The sequence below is a fragment of the Manis pentadactyla genome, chromosome 1, assembly GCF_030020395.1.
Source record: "Manis pentadactyla isolate mManPen7 chromosome 1, mManPen7.hap1, whole genome shotgun sequence".
Taxonomy (NCBI): Eukaryota; Metazoa; Chordata; class Mammalia; order Pholidota; family Manidae; genus Manis; species Manis pentadactyla.
In genome coordinates, this window is record NC_080019.1 from 5563163 (window position 1) to 5580644 (window position 17482).

The 17482-nt window shown below is 41.6% G+C and overlaps 1 protein-coding gene across 3 annotated transcripts in view; it reads right to left on the reverse strand.

Annotated features, from left to right (window-relative positions):
* The window catches only part of BLK (BLK proto-oncogene, Src family tyrosine kinase), a 61755-nt gene that overhangs the window by 25014 nt on the left and 19259 nt on the right, over positions 1-17482 (reverse strand). The window contains exon 1 of one of the 3 annotated variants that reach the window (XM_057504441.1): positions 13982-14099. The exons of the other annotated variants lie outside the window; for them this stretch is intronic. The gene's annotated coding sequence lies outside the window, so the exon portion shown is untranslated. Of the gene's footprint in view, positions 1-13981; positions 14100-17482 lie in introns of those variants that run through there. 3 annotated transcript variants of the gene reach the window in all.

The following is a 17482-nucleotide window of genomic DNA, read 5'->3' on the forward strand; positions in this document are numbered from 1 at the left end:
TGACACTGAATTAAAGAAGAGGCCGAAGAATTTGAGACTCATTTTCTGAATCTCAACTTCAGCATAACTCATCTTGAATGAGGTGACCTCCCCTTGCACCCATATCGTTCCCTCCACGTGGGAACATGCTAGAGTCGCACTGTTGGCTATTAGAACCCTACATTATTAGGTTCATTTCAGTCATTGGCAGCCATGCATTGTGCCAGGAATAGCAGACGCAGAGATGAGACAAGGAAGGAGTCGCCCTCGGGGTGAGATACACGCGAGACAGCAATTCAAGACAGGCAGAACTACATCCAGCAAGAAGAAACCACTTCCACCTGGGAGAAGACACTAGCTATATCTTCAAGGGTAGGTCAGGTGTAATTTCTCAGGTTGAAACAATTTTCAATGAAAATTTTCAAAATATAAGAAACGGAGAGTATAATGAGCACCTACATACTCATCACCCAGACTCAAGAGTTATCTTCAAAAATTATTTTCCTGACTGAAGCATTCTAAGTGTTTTAAGACTAATCAGTTCATACCCAGAGGATTGAAACTTGGGAATGAAATGAAGCAAATGGCTTGAAACATTGTCCTGTCACCTCTGCATACTTTGCAGGAATATCTAAAACATGGACACATTTTCTGACACAATCACAATGTCATCATCACACCTAACAAAACTAGCAATAAGTCCGCAATATCATCCTACATCCAAACCATAGTCAAATGTCCACAGTTGTCTCTAAATGCTTCTACTTGTTGGTTCGTCCAATTCAGGACCTAAACAAGCTTCCTTCGTCACCTATGACTGTCGTGTCTCTTAGATCTCGTTGGCTGGAGTTGCCCTACCCCCATTCGCTCTGTTTGGTGCCATCGTTCTGTAAAAACCAGGGTGGTGGTCCTCTAGGATGTCTGCGATCTGGACTTTGCTTCCATGTGATGGCTCATGACCTACTCCTCCATCTCCCTGTTTTTGCACATAGAGTTAACTCTCCAGGTTCTGCTGGATTGGGACTCGTGCCTTTCTGGTAGATACTCCTACACGGGTGACGTGTGCTCCATGTCACCTGCTATGAAGAGGCTCACCCTGTCCGGCTGTACCACTTTAGTGATGCTAAGATAGATCCATGTTCCAGTGACGCTGGCCTGATACCTACATCAGGAAGCTCCTCATCAACTTTTCAACTGAGGGTTCCACTAGGGGTTACTAAATACTGAGGCTCTAATTCCATCATTCCTCCCACATTTATTCATTGGATTTGAGAGAGTAAAGGATGAAAAAGAGAACACACCAGAGAAAATGCTGTGCACTAGAGTTGGTTACTATAGGATACAGAGAAATTGTGCTTTTTGCCAAATGCAGGGAGACAGGAAACTTGTTCAGAAAAGTTTTTCCATTAGCTGCGTTGCAGAATTATTCAAGAAACTACAGCTAATGCCTTGTGCGATACTTTTAAATACTAGCAGAATATTTGCCTAGTACCAGCAGAGGACCTGTCGGGGAGCTGTAACTCCTGGCTGAGCGCACAAGGGCCGCTGGGCATGTCCCTGCCGTGGGGCGGGCCAGCAGTGGGGGCTTGTGATTTGCATGTGCCTTTGGTCAAAGTGGGCACTGCCGGGTTGGGCACAGTGAGGAGGACACACATGTGGCTATGTCAATTCTGTAAAGTGGAAATACTTCCACAGTGGAAATTCACTCCCCAGGATGGTCAAGTTGATACAAAAGAACTTCAGGTGGTGAAAAGTTTGAAGGTGCTGAGCAAGACGGCCTTCTGGTGTAGTTGTAACCAAAAGGCAGACACTTGCTTATGAGTCACCTGCATTTGATTCTGCAGACACAGAGAGGCTTGAAATTTGTTAGGCAATTACGTGGAGAAATAGTACCATGCTGATATTTAAATGTTGTGATAATCCCAAAAATCCCACAATACTGATCATTTCAAACCTGCCACTGATAAGCCAAAGCTTAAATACAACTGCTGTTGTAGTTTGTAATGCTAGGACTGTTGACAGCAATGTATTTTTTTTCATTTCTAAATTTGTTTTGCTTTGTTTTCATTTTAAAAAATTAAACAAAAAATTAAATCATGAATTCACTACTTCCAAACGGAGTCTGTTTGTGCTTCTTTGGGACAGTGGCTTTCGACCCTCCCTCGGTTTGCATTATAAGCAGCTGGGAGTCTGCAGGTGCCTGCAGCAGGGGCCCCAGGAGCCCTGATGGGGGAGGGAGTGTGGGGCAGGGAGTGCGGGGGTTGGTGCCGGGATCTGCGTCTCTAACAAGTGCCCTGATGATGCTGAACCAGACAGGCCCACCCAGCCCACTTCACAAAGACCCTTTCTGTCATTTGGTGCACTTCTCGAGTATTGTGAAAAGGATGAGAACACAGACTTGCAGACCTTCAGACCCTGGGTATTTCTTCATATGAGTCTTTCCTAAATAATTCTCATCACTCCTCTTGTCTTTACATGAGATGAATTTTTCCTGTCCTAGATACACACAGTTCTTAGATATGAATGTATCTCTGCACAGTTTTTTGATGTGGGGGAAATACCTTCCCTTTCTCTAACAACATGGCACGTGCCAGTTCACAAAACGCTCTCACCCACTCCATCTCAGGAGCCTCAGAAGGCCCTGGGGACCTAGACAGAACCCACATCCCCATCCCACAGGCTAGAGACTGGGGCAGCGGGAAGCCCCTGAGCCAGGGCACAGGGCTTAGCAAGCCTCTGCCTGCAAAGCCTTACTCCCTTCCGCTGAGGCCCCCAGGTATCTTCCCAGGCACACTGTTCACGACTTGAATTTCTTTAACAAAGCACCAGCCATTGCTCAGGCCTTTGCAGTCACCTCTCCCGTGTTTATTAAGCACAACCCAGGGCTGGAATTTTTGACCAGAAGGGAGGTTTGTGCAGAGAAGCACCTCTGCCAGGTCTGAGGGGTGGGGAACGTTCGGACTGAAAAAGCTGGTCTCTACTGGATGCTGTCAAACATCAAGTCAGAAAAGGGTAAAGAGAGAAAACAAAAAGAAAAACAGGACTTAGGTCCCTGACAAGTTTAGGTTAATTGTAATTATTGAGTGGATTTAGAGACGTGGATGTCCAGCTAGAGACACACAGATTTAAAGTTAACCTACAAATCTCTTTGTGTAGGATTTGTCTATCACATGAAAACATGAATACCAACAATTCCTAGTGGGGTGCTTAGTACTTACTGTTTCCTACTCAAGGAGAGGCGCCGCGCTAGGCACTTTACATACAGCACATCTAGGCTGACAGTATACATATTCCTTCCCACTTCACAGAGGGAGAGACTGAGGCGCAGTGAGGTTTAACATCTTGCTGAAGACCTTACAGCGTATCACAGGCTGATATTTAAAAGCCAATTCTCTCTGGCTCTGAAGTCCGGCTAATCCTACTGTTTCAAAGTATGTGAGATAATGAAAATACAACCCTCGTGATGACATCTGTGAAGAACTTGAAACTGATTAGAAAATTATGAATAAGTGATAATTAAGTAAAAGTGGATTATGGAAGGATTTTAGAACAGAATGAGGGTCTTGGAGATTTTCAAGTTATTTACTGATTTATAATTACTGTTGTTATTCTCATTCTGGACCGATGTTGTTAGCCCAGGGGGAGACAAACTTGTTTGAGTGAGCCACCTTATTATTTAGCTAAATAATAAATTAATCTCACACAGAGGAAGAGCTACAGTGGCATGCTTTAGGGTTCTAGCTTCAGCTTTTCCTAGATAATATGTCAGCAGCAATTTGCAGGCAGCCATAAAAATCTTGCTCATTGGAATTTCAGAAGATATAAAATGAGTGGGAAAAATAGAGCCAGAATTTTTTTAAAACCCTCAGGAATGATTGCCTGAAACTAACAAGTTGGATTAAAATAAGAGTTTAAAAGCTTGCAATTTAGGCTCAAAAAATCGAAGAGCAAGGCACCATAGCAGAGACTGGACCCAGGACCAGCGTCCATGAGGTGTGCTGGAGGATCACCTCCTGACTTTGGGAGCTCACAGAAATGTGCTGAATCCTGGTGGTGCTGCTTCAGAGATGTCCGATAAGGATGATGTGGTTTATTTACTCCAAGTCTCTGTTACCTCATCTGCATAATGAAAATAGTATGTTTCCCTTGCATAATTATTATAAGGAATAAAGATGGTATATGTAAGTGGCTGGCATTCAGTTTGTGCTTCATAAAAGTAGCAATTTTTGTCTGGAAAAGTCTACAATTAGCATCACATACCTTGTCTCACTTCTTAAAAAAGCCAATCATGTTACCTCCTTACCTATTTCTTACCTTACCTTCTTACCTAAGAGCCCACATACCTTACCAAATTGCAAGGTCTGCCCTATTCAGGGAAGGGGCCTGTTGGGAAATAGTCTTGCATAACTTCAGGGGAAATATATCAATTATCAGTACAGAACAATGTAGTCCTTTATCCATAAATACAGTCGACCAAGTGTCAGAAGAATCCAATGAAAATGAACAATATTAAAGAGAGGATTGTAAATGAACAAATAGAATAATTCAAGAGGAAGCAGAGATAGAGTACAGAAAATAACTCCCAGGAAAACCTCTAATTAGTATCCTCAGAGAGATTCTACAGGATGTTATATAAATTTAAAAGGAATAGGTTGATAAGAAAAAGAGATAATCAGAAAAAAAGGAGTTGTAATTAAAAACGTGATTGAAAAATAAAAGGATGGATATGGCTGACATTCAAGTTAGTGATCTGGAACATAATCAAGAAACATCCTAGAAAGTAGCATAAAAAGACTAATATATAACAGCATCAGGGACAAGTACGAATGTCCACTCTCACCACTCCTATTCAATTTCATGCTGGAAGTCTTAGCTAATGCAATAAAATAGAAAAGGAAATAAAATATATTCACATTGGGGAGGAGAAATAGGACTTTGTTCACAGATGACATGACTATTTATGTAGAAAATCTCAGAGAATCCACCAAAAAATCCCTCCTGTAACAAATAAGTGATTTTAGCACGTTTGAAGCATAAAGGTTAATATACCAAAGTTAGCTGCTTTCTTATTTACCAAGTAGTTGAAATTTGAAATTTAAAACACAATGTCATTTACCTTAGCACCAAACAAATGAAATAATCAGGTATAAATTGAACGTAAAATGTGCAAGATTTATATAAGGAAAACTACAAAAGTCTGATGAAAGAAATCAAAGAAGTCTGAAATAAATGGAGAAATGTTGCATGTCCACTGATAAGAAGACTCAATATAATGAAGATGCCAATTCTTTCCAACTTGATCTACAGATTCCATGCAATCCCAGTCAAACTCCCCACAAGGTATTTTGTGGACACTGAGAAACTAATTCTGAAGTTTATTTAGAGAGGCCAAAAACCCAGAATAGTCTATACACAATTGAAGGAGAAGAACAAAGTCAGTCAGAGGACTGACACTACTCGACTTTGAGACTATATAAATATAATATATATTTGAGACTATATAAATATAAAGCTAGCTAATCAAGACACTGTGGTATTGGTGAAAAAATAGACAAATAGATCAATACAACACAACAGAAAGCCCAGAAATAGACCCTCACAAATATAGTTAACTGATCTTTGACAAGGGAGCATTCAGTGGAGAAAGGACAGTTTCTTCAACAAACAGGGCCTGAGTAACTGGACATCCACATGCCAAAAAATAATAATAAATCTATACACAGACCTTACACCTTTCACAAAAATTAACTAAAAATGGAGCATAGACCTAAATGTAAAACTTGAAACTAGAAAACTTCTAGAAGATAATATAAGAGAAGATCTAATTGACCTTGGGTTTGGTGATGACTTTCTTTTTTTTTTGGTTCAAATTAATGGTTTTATTCCCATCTTCACAAAGAAGGGAAAGGGGTCCTTTCAGATCAACCTTCTTCCTATTTTGTATTTTCTGAATAAGTAGAAACTGACGTACATTTTCCCCAATTTAATTTGGGATGAAATACAATTTTTTGGATCAACCACGGAAGTTTTCTTTAAGCACAAAATCTGAGACTTGGAAATGGGAGTCACCATATTTTTTTAGTCAACCAGGTGAATCGTTTCCTTGGCTTCTGAAGTCTGAGTAACAAAAAGTCTTTCCATTAAACTCAGAAGGAACTTAACAATGTCCAGTTGTGGGGTGGACACTGGACACGCCACAGTGATAAGAACAAAGGAGACTCTGTTCTCCTTGACAGCAAGTAGGAAATTATCACTTTTATCTGAACTAACAGGAAGTGAGCCAAACAGTTAAAAAGTCAAAAAGAGAACACAATTATTTTTTTACATAGAAGAGGAACACTCTTTCAGCCCCATTTAAAGTGAATTCTGTGCTGAGTTGCTGCTCCTTCAGAAGAGTAAACTAAAAGTCAGTTATTGCTAGCAAAGCCAGAGGTGACCCCCTTTCCCACCCTGAAGATGATTCACGTAAAAAAGTTCTTGGGGGTTCTGAATTTTCAGAGACAATGCCAATTGCACAATTCATGAAAGAAAAAAATGATAAGGTGGACTTCATTAAACTGAACTGTTTCTGCTCTGTGAATGAGGCTCTTCAGAAAATGAAATGACAAGACACATTCTGGGAGAAAATTCTTGCAAAACATATTTGATAAAGAACTGATACTCATAGTATGCAAAGAACTTTAAAAATGTAAGTAAGTAAGAAAACAATTCAATTTAAAAATGGGCAAAATATCTAAATAGACACCTTAACCATAAAAGATGGCAAAAAGCATATGAAAAGATTCTCAGTATCATATGTTGTTAGGAAAATGCAAATTAAAACAACAGTGAAGGACCACTGTGCACCTATCAGAATGGCTGAAATCCATAACACTGACAGCATCAAATGCCAGTGAGGATGTGGAGTCACAGGAATGCTCATTTGTTGCTAGTGGGAATGAGAATGGTACAACCACTTTGGGAGACAGTTTGGTAGCTTCTTATAAAGGTAAACATACTCTCACCATATGACCCAGCCATCACACTCTTTGAGTTGAAAATTTATATCTACACAAAAACCTGCACATGCATGTTTATAGCAGCTTTATTCATAATTGCCCAAACTGGAAAGCAGACAAGATGTCCTGCAGTCAGTGAATGGATAAACATGGTGGTACATCCAGACAGTGGAATATTACTCAGCACTGAAAAAGGGAGCTATGAAGACAGATTTTAATAACATGTTATTAACATGTCCTTCTCTGTGCATCCAATTATACTGCTTGATTATACAGAAAAAATACATAATCAAATTATTGTAATGCCTGCTTTTCAGTTTTAAAAATTTTGAGTATTCGTCTATTGATAAAGCCCAGTAAAGATAACATAGGTACAGAACATGATATAAATGTTAGAAGCCTTAATGTGTAAAAAAATAAAATAAAATAAAAAGTATGATGTAAAGTTGAAGGGAGAGAGAGAGAGAGAGAGAGAGAGAGAGAGAGAGAGAGAGAGAGAGTGTGTGTGTGTGTGTAGGGGGGTCAAAAGACACTGTCTAAAGCTGACCTTAAATAATAAAGCCAATCACTAGAAGAGAAAAGAAACTGACAAAAACTTAGATTGAGAGGGGAGGGTACAGATGCAAGAAAGGTAAAGAAGTGTATTGTGCATCTGTCATGGTGGAAATCAATATAATTATCCCAGAGATAAATTTAAAATAAAAGTGTTAGTATTCTTTAAAGTTGTAAAGGTAATAAAAAAGAGATTTAAAAACAAAAACTATTATCATTGCTTATTTCTAAGGTGGTGGCACAGGAGGGAAACATTTATTTTTTGTTTAGACCTTCTGGGTCTGTTGCATTTCAGAAAACAATGTTCATAGGTGACTTACATAATAAAATCTAACTCAGTAAATGAATGTGTAGATAATAAATTAGTTTGTCAAAGAAAAAAAAGGAAGTGTGTAAATATATTTGCAAATAAAAAGAAAATGCCTGGAAGCTGTTGGTATAATGAACCTGGCAGCAGGGCTGCTTTTGGGGAATAAAATTCACAGGTGAAGGGATTGGAGGACTTTGTATTTGAGCATTACACCCTCTGTGCATTTTGGATTAAACACAGAGCAACATGCTTAAATATGTTGAGACCCTTAAACACCATTTAAAAATATAAAGTTAAAGAAAAGAAAATAGGCAATTACCTAGAGAAATATGGGGACGGGTACCCCTGAGCACCATTATAAATGATGAACGGGGTGACAGAATTCCGTCCTTGTATGTTCAGGCCATGCTTGGAGGACTCAGGCTCTTATGAATCACATTAAATATACTTTCCTCTTTACACAAGCAACTTGCTTTTGTTACAGGAAATTCAGAAGGTAGAAAGGAAGATAAAAAATTACCTACAACACCATCATCCAGAGATAACCAGTGTTAACATTCTGGTATGTAATTTTCCATTGCCATTTTTTTTAAAAAGCAAAGCTGGGATCATTATCTACATCCTGTTTTGTGACCTGCTTTTAAAAGAGTGTATCACGGCCATCTGTTCCTGCCATTACCCGCTCTGCCCGTAACATCGCCGGCACGGCTGCAGAGCGTCGTACTGGGAGGCTGTATTGCACTCGCTCCACCCATGCCTTTACTAAGCACCCAAACTCTTCCCATTGTTTTAGTATCAGAAATAAAGCTGCAAAGATGTCCTTTGCTCATGTACTTTATGTAATCTTTGTTGAGTGTAAAAATCCTAAAAGTGTAACTGTTAGACCCAAGAGTCTAATAAGTTTAAGTCTTCTGATATATCTTGCCAAACTGTCCTTCGGACATTTTGCACAGTTGTGTATGAGTATGTCTTTCCCTGCATTTTCTCTAATAAAGGTTGTGAATCTTTTTATACGAACTAAGCTAATTTATTTTTTTAAGTATTTTTTTACTTTTTAACCTAATTTTTTGTTAAGCAAGTAATACACATGCATTGAAAATCCAAAGATTCAGATCTACACAAAGAAAAAAGAAAAAATACTCACAATCCTACTACATATGAGAACCATTGTGAACACTTTGATAATAACTATTTAGAGTTTTCATAAACTTAAAATATGCACATAAACTTTTTAAAAAATGGGGGCCAAACTCTTTACACAGTATTATATGTGGTTATTTCAGTTAAAGTACAGTGCAGACTATATAAATAAATAAACATAATTTGGGGACAAATGTTAACTGCATGCCATTGTAAAGACTTAATATTAAATTTTTCAACCACTATTGGTCAAACAAGTTATTTTCAGCATTTGGGCTATTATAAACAATCTTGAATAAATATACTTTAAAATATATAATTAGTTGTTAGTCCAATATTTTTTTTGATTATTCATTTGATTTTTATACTTGATTTATATGTGAATCCCACATTTCTCCCTTATTTTTTTAATTTATTTTTTAAATTTTTTAATTTTTTTAAAGAAAATGGTGAAGTGGTAGGTAGATGCAAGATAAAGGTAGAAAACATAATTTAGTGCTGTAGGTCTGTGCCTATAGACTAAGTATTAATCCAAGCTAGACAAGGGCAACAAAACATCCACGGATGCAGAAGATTTCTCTCAGAACAGGGGGGGTGAGGTTCTAAGCCTCACCTCTGTTGATCCCCAATTTCTCACCTGATGGCCCCCCTGCGACTGTGCCTGTCTTAGGTTGTTCCTCCCTTGAGGAATCTTACCCGTCTCTGGCTTGGTCCAATATTTTTAAAGCTGTATTTTCAGAAGTGGAATTACTAAGTTGAAGAAGATGCACATTTTTAAGGATCTTGTTTTCTGATGCCAACTTGATTTCTCTAAAGGGAACACTGATTTGCGTTCTCACAGTGGTAAGGAAAGCCCATTTCCCTGGTCCTTTGTCAATGGCTTTTGTCAAGTTTTAAAGAAATCTTGGTCAATCTGCTAAATTAAAAGTGATAAACAACATGGTTTTAATTTTATTTTCTATTAATATTTCTCATGTATTTATCAACAACTTGTGTTTCCACTGGAATGATCTGGTTGTGCACGTCCTCTGCTTGTTTTTACACTGAGGTGTTTATTATTATCTTATTAGTATCTAGGACCTCTTTATATGATAAATATACTTAATGTATACATGGATTTGTCATAAATACTGTAAATGTTTTTTTCTCGATTTATCTTTTGCCTTTTAATTTTGGTTATTGTATTCATTATGCACAAAAACTTCTTTACCTAGTCAATTTACTAATCTTTCTTACCAATCTTTGCCTTTCATGTTCACACGTAGAAACAACTTCCCCACTGTAAGGTTATAGAAATATACAATGAGTTTAAAATTTTTCACTATTAATTATGAATATTTTATATGTATGAAAAGCACAGAAACTGGTATAATAACATTGACAGCAAACAGATACTAGTATTTTGTCATATTTACCCCAGATCTCTTTTCTTCCTCCTCTCTCTCTTTTAACGTCACATAGACATAACCAAAGCTTGAGGATTATTTTCTCCTTTCTTTGCCTTCAAAAGTAACCATTGATGTTAGTGAGTGTTATTACCAGGTATGATTTTGTACATTTATGGCATAAGTATAGGCAGTCAAAAGCAATATATTATCTTGCTTTGTATGTTTTCAAAAATGGCTTCATAATGCATGTAACCTTTTTGCAACGTTTTTCCTACTTGAAATTGTGTTTCTGAGAGTTTATTTTCCTGCTGAGATCCCTCATCCTTCTATTTTTTGTTTGATTGTATTCCATTAACTGAATAAACTTCATTTACCCACTTACTAAATTTTTACTAAGAAGCTGTCGTCTCCATTTTTTCATAATGACAGACTGCACCGTGACAAGCACACATAAGAATGTCTCTGAACACCGTAGCTTGAATTTGCTTTGTGGACCTACTGGGGAGTGGCTGAGCTCCTTCAGTTCTAATATGGATTCCCCAAATGGTCCCCAAAGCCCCAATTCATACGCCCACCAGCAATACCTGGGAGTTCCCATTTGCCACATTTTCTCACCAAACCTGGCATTAATCAGAATCAGTTTTACTAACTGAATGGGTGGTAAATGTAATCTTGTTGTTTCAATTTGTTTTTCCATGATTACTTTTGGGGTGTTTACTGGTTAAATGGGTTTTTCCTTCTGTGTGTGGTCTATTCATATCCTTTGGCCATTTGGAAAGATGCCATTTGTAAAAAAAATAACTCATTTCCAGCATCAACTCAAAATACAATAGTCTAGAGATACAGCTAACAAAATTGTCCCAGCTTGCAAGAAGATATCAACTTTATGAAAAGATATTAAAGAAATACCTAAAGCAAAGGAGAAATACACATTGATCATGATAAGGAAGACTCATTTTAAAGATGTACGTTCTTCCCAAATCATTCAAAAATTGGATACACTTTCAATCACTCTTCCCACGGATGCTTTTGAGAAACGGTACCAGCTGTTTGTAGAATTTCATGAACGAGCCAAGGCCCAAGAACAGAGAAGACATCCTGAACAAAAAGAGTATGATTGCGAGGAGACCCCCTGAGATACCAACGCTCATGAAGAATATTGTAATTAAAGGTGGAGTTAGCAAAGGAATATACAGATAGACCAGGGAAATGGAATAGAGGGACCCAGAGAGACCCGCACACACATGGAAAATGGAACATTCCAGAAGAGACACAGAGATCCTCAGGGGAACGCTGAGCCATTCAGCATAGCACGCTGAGACAACGGCTTTCCACATGAAAAAACACGAAACTATATCCTGACCTTCACATCACTTTCAACTATCCAGTCCAAACTGATTGAAGACTTACACATCAAAGGCAAAAACTTAAACTTTCTGGAGAAAAAGTGTAGACTATCTCAAGAATAAAGGAAAATGTTTATTGAATTGACAAATCAAATATTATATAATAAAAGTCTTTTTAAAAAAACCATCTTTCTCATTCATTTGAAATGGCTACCTTATCACATATTAATTCCCACATATAATTTCTGGACAATTTCTGTGTTCTGTGGAGAACCATGCATATTAATGACTCTAGTTTAATAATACAGTTTAATTTGTTCTTTTCAAGACTTCCTTCATTATCTTCCCTACTCACTTTTCTAATATAATTTAAAAATAATTTTGACAGGTTAAAAATAACTTTTTATTGGCAATGAATGCAAATTCATATGTTATTTTTGGAAAATTGGTTTGCTGATGTTATTATTGGAGAAAGAAAGCTATTGGTTTTGTATATTTAAGTTTCTTTTTAGTTACTTCTCTTAGATTTCCCAGGAAGACAAATATATCACTTGTTCTGCCTTTTCCTTATACTACTTTTCTTGTTAAATACACTGGATAAAATTTCTAAAACAAAGTCAAATAACATCAGTGTTAGCAGGCATGTCTGACTTATATTGAATTTGGCCGCTGGCTTTTGATAGATATTTGGAAAGTTTCCCTTTTCCTTAGGTTACAAGAAACTTTTACAGGAATATTGTTGAATTCTGTTGAATGTCTTTAAAATAATTATCAGGACAGTGAGCAAGTACATTTCTCCTGTGACTTACTGATGTGACAAATTGCAGTAATATTTTTTTTAATGTTGAATTCCTCTTCCATGATGGAACAAACCTTAGTCATGATCTATTAAATATCACGTTTGACTCAAATTGCTTTTTTAAAAAATTATATTTTTGCTTCTATATCAGTAAGTCAAACTTATCTGTAGGTATATGTGTGAAACATGTTTTTAAAATAAAACTCAAAACTTTGTATGAAAACAACATGTGCCCATTATAGAAAAATTAAATAAATATAGAAAGTTATAAAGAAGAAAATTTCCCATAATCCCAACACCCAGAGGCAACCTCTGTTCATATTTTGATGTGTTCCTTCTTAGTCTTTTTCTGAGTGGGGACATATAAACATTTAAAAAATGTTTACAAAGCTGGAATCAGTGTGGAGCATGATTTCAAATGGAGTCTTTGGAATGGATTTAAACCTCGACTTTACGATTTATAAACTACACTACATTTGTCAAGTTCTTTGATCTCTTGAAGTCTCATTTTCCCAGTCAGTAAAATGATAATAGCTGGCTCCCAGGGTTTTTGCGAGAATTAGGAAGTACACGCTCAGTCCTCGGCGTGACGCCCCGCACAAATGGCCTCTAAACACGTATCAGCCACTATTACCCCGTATGAACACTTCTGTATTTCTCTTTTCCCTTCACACTTTTCTCCACTCACGCTCTATCATAGGCTTTTTTCATATCAGCCAAACTTATAAGAAAGTTTCGAAATTTCCCCCTCTCATGTCTGCATGTGGGTGCGCACACACAGCTTTATCTGATAATGTGTATATAAATTGCTGCCTCCATTTCAGATTTTTCCTCCCTTTGATCAGGGGGAACTTGCTTTGGAGAAATCCTGTGGAGCTGACCCAGGACTGCTGGTCCACACCGACCACAGCGCCCTCCAGAGAGGCCGCGACAGTGAGGGGCCCCCCGCAGCCGTGGGCAGCCGGCGCCTCCTGGTCAGCAGGGCCTGCCACCAGCCGGCAACGCAGCCTCCTTGTCCCCCGGCCCTGGAGCATGGACTCCAGGCAGGCTGCGGTGAGCGCCGGCCTGCGGGGCAGCAAGCCAGGCCAGGCTCCTGCCCGGGAGCCCCACCTGGAGAAGCTGGAGAGCAAACACGCAGCAAACGGCCAGCGCTTCCCCAGAAGCAAGCGCGGCGAAGGCAGCGGCCCTTCCTGAGATGGAATTAGTGGAGGCCCTGGGTGATGCAGATGGCCGGGGGCGCTCTCTCCCGGGGCTGAGATCTTGCTGGGGTCTGAAGGGCAAGGAGCTGTGTGCCGAGGTCGGGAAGGGCAGGGGTGGCAGGGGGCGAGCACGGGGGTGCCTCAGAGCAGAGGCTCCGTGGGCAGGGGGGCCCAAGGAGGCCAAGGCGAAGAAGGAGCAGGCACAGGGGCCCCTCTTTCCTTCAGACGCTGTGTTAAACCCCTGGATGGTTTTAAGCAGGGCAGACTTACCTTTCAGAAAGATCACTGTGGCTGCTGTGTGGAGGTGACTGTGGGGTGTGAGCCCAGAGGCTGGGTCACCAGGTAGGAGACCACCCAGGAGACCTGGGGAGGGGGGGAAATGGGGTTGTCCGCGGAAGTGGGGCAGGTGGGTGGAGATGGTGAGATGCTGGCTAGGCGACAGCGGCCTTCAGATTTGGGAGGGACTGTCTGGGGGGGAAAGAACCCGAGGAACTGGAACCTTCTCCGTAGCCCTGCCCCTCAGTGGGGTGTCTGCATTTGGACAGAGAGCCCGGGTGCTGCAGGGATGTGACAGGGCAGCTTTTAAACACTGAACACACTGAGTAAACACACCTGGAGTGGGTATTTGCTCTGGGAGGCCGAACTCTGCCAGGAGTGCCCACCACCCACAGCCTCAGCCGGAGCTGGAACGGGTCAGCGGGCTGCACCTTGTGGATGAAGGCGCCCAGTGGCGCTGTGAAGCCGGGGGCTGCTCGGTGGGGACCTGCCAGCTCCCTGGCAACCAGGGGCACTGGATTCCATACTGTCAGCTGACTGGGGACCCTGTGCATGCCTGTGCCTCTCCCAGCCTCAGTTTACCCTTCCGTAAAGTGAGCTCTGAGGGGCTGGCACCCAAGGAACTCACAGGCAATGTGACAGACATCTGAGGATGCTGGCCCCCACACCTTTCTGATGACCCCTCCTGGGACACCCGCCCCTGTGGGCACAGGACTGATGTGGAGAAATGGGGGTAAAAGGTATTTCCCTGACTTTCTGGAGTCCTTGACTCAGGGCCCAGCTGTTGGAGCCTTGGGTCACAGGACCCCACGGTGTCACAAGGTGTAGAGCTTGGGCTGCAGACCAGGGGCTGGGCCAGTGGCAGGCAGAGCCTCGCAGCGTGCTGGCTCGGCTGGGGAGGAGCACGGTCTGGACAGCTGGGTGGTTCTCTCCCCCTACAAGTTGCTGCTCAGCCCACAGGCCCAAGACAAGCTCTCACATATGATGCAGAAAGCAGGAGAGGCCTGGAGGAGCAAGACATAAGCCTCGGGAGGCTCCCAGAACCCCAGGGGTGTCCTGGGGGCCAGGTATGCCTGGAGCTGGAGGTCCGTGATACACGGGAAAGGAGCCAGAGCTGGGGGCTTGGCGGAGCTCAGAGAAGCAGCTGATGACATCCCCAGTAATACCGCCGCTGGGATTTCTAGTAAAGAGCTCAAGACTTCAAATGGCCAGGAAAGCCCCTAGCCTTCCCCCAAACCCACCACCTCAAGGCTTCCCTTGCCTCCGTAAAGGAAACTCCTCTCTAGGGCACACTCTTTTTTCCTGCATCCCACAGACCATCACTAAATTCTATTGGCTCTACCTTTAATGTCCAGAGTTGGGTCATTTCTCCCCGTCTCCTCTTCTAGCCCAGGTGAGGCTGGGACACTGGCTGTAGCCTCCTAACTGGTCTCCTTCCCTGGCCTCCCACCAGCCTATTTCCAGCAAGGCGGCCTGTTGCGACCCTGCATGTAGGTCAGACCGCATCGTTTCTCCACCCAGAGTCCACCAGGGCTCCCATCTCGCTCGGTGTATGATCCAAAGTCCTGGATGGCGCTTCCTTAAAAAATTAAACATACAGTTGCCATATGATCCAGCAATTCCACTTCTGGGTCTATATCCAAAAGAATTAGAGGCAGAGACTTAACAGAACATGTGTTCTCATGTTCACAGCAGCATTATTCACAATACCTAAAAGGCGGAAACATCCGCAGATCCATGGATGGATGAATGGATAAACTAACTGTGGCATATCCACACAATGGGATATGATCAGCTTTAGAAAGGAAGGAAATTATGCCACCTGCTGCAATAGGCCTTTGTCTTGTCCATGGATGTAACTCCAGTGCCTCTGTTAGTGTCTGCATGTAGTGAAAGCACACAAATATTTTTGAATGAATAAATGGATGGCTCCTCTTCTAATGCGGCATCCATCCCAATATCTACTGTGGCAGATGCATGTGTCATCAGATTTGGTCCTTGCGGAGGGAGATCCGTGAGGTTTGGAGGGGCAGGTACGGAGCTTCAGGCTTCTTAAATGATGTCAGGACGAAAGTCGTGCCCCTCACTTTGGCCCACTGCCCTTTCACTTCCCCTTCTGGCCCAGAACAATGTCACTTTTTCCTGGGTTGCAGGACTAGTAGGGATTCTAAATCACAAGGAACGCACTGAGACAGCTCCACCTCTTAGCTGAACTCTGCTCTCCTCACCCGGGAGATGCTGGGAGGAGCCCAGGCCTCTTACATGCGTAGCGCTTTGCAAAAGCCATAAACCAGGTGATGGTTCCTGCTTTATAAACATGTTCCATGCTCCACTTTTAGTAGGTTTCCCTCAGAAGTGTCAGAGAGCAAGAACGCTTGCCTGGGACCCACCCCTAGGGCAGCTCAGAGCCCCTCCTCCCCCTGCAGGGGGCTCGGGAAGGTCCTGCAGGATGAGTGCTTTCCCTGTGGCTTCCAGAGACCCCTGTTCAAGCCCTGGGAAGGCGTTCAAGAGCTTCCTGAGATCACAGAGTGTTTGTAAAATTTGCAAGTCTGAGAAATCTAGACCACATCCCTCTGTACTGCCGCTTCCTTCCTTACTCTCTCCCCCTCTCCGTCCTTCTCACCCCCTCCCTCATTCTCTGTCTCTCTCTTTCCCTTGCACCCCCTCCCTCCCTCCTCCCTTCCTTCCTCCCACAATTACAGAGTAAGCTAAATACTTGTTATTTTCTTCCATTCCCATACCCATGAAGTTTCCTGATGTTAGTTCTTGGGAAAAATGGGAGAAGATGGAGAATGTACAAGACCTCCCAGAGTATCTAAAAGTGGACATTACTAAGTGTTTGTTGAGTGTATGGGGACCGTCCCTTAAGAAGTAACAGAAGAGTGCCCGCAGTGCTCCCTGAGCAGCTCTGTGCTGCACCACCTGGGAGGGGAGGCGACCCGCACAGTCAGGACCACCCTCGCTGCGCTGTGTGGTCTGAGGTCATCCGCTGCAGGGTTTCCAACATCCTTTTTCCTTTTCACTCTGACCATCAGTAAGAAAAGAAATACCCTGTACATCAGCAAGACAGAACACACCCAGGTGCACAGATGCACCCACATCCCCCACACCATGAAACGACTCTTGCAAAATCGAAACTATTCTCATTAAAGAACAACTCCTCATCTGCCCGTCCACCAGCCCCTGGCAATGATCATTCTTTCTGTCTTGGAGAGTTTGACTGCTATAGGTACTTCATGTAAGTGGAATCATTCACAATTTCTCCTTCTGTGACTGGCTTATTTAATTTAGCATAATGTCCTCAGGGTCTTTCCATGTTGTGGCATGTGTTTGAATTTCTCCTTTTGAAGGCTGAGTGATATTCCATTGTATGTATATGCAGCAATTTATTTAACCATTATTTACCCACTCAAGCATGGCTATCCTGAATAATGCCAGTATAAAAACAGTATGCAGATACCTCTTTGAGAACCTGCTCTCAATTCTTTTGGGCAT